We start from the raw sequence: 2,106 nt of genomic DNA on the forward strand, positions 1-2,106 counted from the left end.
ATATAGATCCAAGTTTCTGACCTGTAGTATTTTTCTTTCACTCCTAAGACTTTTTTTAAACATTTTTTTGCAAAGTGGGTCTACTGGCAACATTTTCTCTCAATTTTTGTCAGAAAAAGTCTTTATTTCTTCTTCACTTAGGATAATTTCACTGAATCCAGAAATTTAGATTGGTGGGTGTTTTCCTTTCAATGTTTTAAATATCTTACTTGCATGGTGTCTGAACACAAGTCTAATGTAATTCTTATCCTTGCTCATTTGTAGGTAGGATGTGTATTTTCCCCCTCTGGCTTATTTCAAGATTTTCTCCTGTCTTTGTTTTATTTGCAGTTTGAATATGACATGCCTTAGTATAGATTTGTTGTTATTTATTCTGCTCATTTTCTCTGAGCTTCCCTAATCTGTGGTTTCTGGTCTCTCATTAATTTTGGAAATTCCTCAGCTCAATTTTTTTTTTTAAATGAAAGGTAACTGTTTATTACTGGAGAAGAGAAGAATGTCTACAAGAAAATCTAGATTCTTTCCTCTCATGCACTATTTGGTAATAAAGTTCCAAATATCAACTATGAAGATATTTACAAGGATAAATTTTTCTTAACATGTGACCATTTACTGTGTGGTGGACATTTTTTCATAGAAATCATATACTTAAACTAAATATAATCTTATAGTTTATAAGAAGCTTAGAACATTGTATTAACAGAAGATGAGATTTGTTTTACTGCAAAATATTATAAAAGTGATACAATTTTGTGGCTCTTAAACGTTTAATTACTTGAGTTGAACAGGGAAATGAAAAAAAAAAAAAAAACCAACAGAAAAATCATCAGGACACGCCTTGCTTTAAGATTTTTTGTATTAGATTCGTTCTACTTTCACGACGTCTCTAATTAGCTGATACACAGAAGTGACAACTGTAGAAGCCTGGATATCCATCAACACAAATGAAGGAATAATGTTTGTTTCCAAGGTATTATATGCTCCAGTGGCAGAACCTGGATTAATGTAGACTTTATTTTCATGCTCAAATGCTTCACATATTTGTGTGTGTCCTGAAATAAGAATATCCACATCAAACTGCTTCTGCAACAGGGCTAAGCTGCCCATATCTCCCCACGGAATAACTTGATGTCCATGGATCAAACCAATTTTGAACTGCCCAACAGTTAATGACTTTCTGTTCTTGATAATTCAGATTCTCATTGAAGCCTCCTCTCACAATATGAACATCACCAGCCAGAGTCTGGAGATAGTCATAACTCTCTTTGGTACAAAGGTTTCCAGTGCAGAGAGTGTGCTGAATCTTTCCTGGCACCAGCGGTTTTTTGAATTTAGCTGGCAAACTGTTGCTCCAGTGTGGGATGTGCAGGTCTCCTAATACCAACACCAACATCCTGTCACTGGGCTCTGCTCAGTCACCACCACTGCTGCCGCCCTCCATCCTCAGACGCCTCGGCGTCTCAAATATTTTTCCATCCCTTTCTCTCTTCTTCTGGATTACATGTATTACATTGTTTATAATTGTACCGTAGTTCTTGGATGTACTTTTTGATTTATTTTCATTTTTCTCTTGCTTTTCAGTTCGCGAAGTTTCTTTTGACGTGTCTTTTAGCTCACTGACTCTTTCCTCAGTAATTTCCAATCTATTGATAAGTCCAAAGGGCACTCTTCATTTCTGTTATAATGTTTTTGACTTCCAGCATTTAAATTTTTTTTCTTAGGGTTTTCATTTCTCTTCTTAACGTTACCCATCAGTTCTTGCATGTTTTCCACTTTTCCGTTAGTTCAGCATACTAATCGTAACTATTTTAAGTCCCCAGTCTGATAATTCTAAACTCTCTGCTATACCTGAGTCTGGGTTCTGATGCTCACTTTGTCTATTGAACTGGTTTTTTCTATTTGTTTGTTTTTGGTTTTTCATTCATTTGTTTAGTTGTTTGCTTTTAGCATGGCTTATAATACCTTGCTGAAAGCACACGTGATGTATTGGGTAAAAAGGTACTGAAGTAGGGCTTCCCTGGTGGCGCAGTGGTTGAGAATCTGCCTGCCGATGCAGGGGACATGGGTTCGAGCCCTGGTCTGGGAAGATCCCACATGCCGCAGAGC

The 2,106-nt window shown here is 36.5% G+C and overlaps 1 pseudogene; it reads right to left on the bottom strand.

Annotated features, from left to right (window-relative positions):
* Nucleotides 1–843: 843 nt before the first annotated feature.
* Nucleotides 844–1,408, bottom strand: LOC132363544 (vacuolar protein sorting-associated protein 29-like; annotated as a pseudogene).
* Nucleotides 1,409–2,106: the final 698 nt, after the last annotated feature.

Source organism: Balaenoptera ricei, chromosome 3 (assembly GCF_028023285.1).
Source record: "Balaenoptera ricei isolate mBalRic1 chromosome 3, mBalRic1.hap2, whole genome shotgun sequence".
Classification (NCBI taxonomy): Eukaryota; Metazoa; Chordata; class Mammalia; order Artiodactyla; family Balaenopteridae; genus Balaenoptera; species Balaenoptera ricei.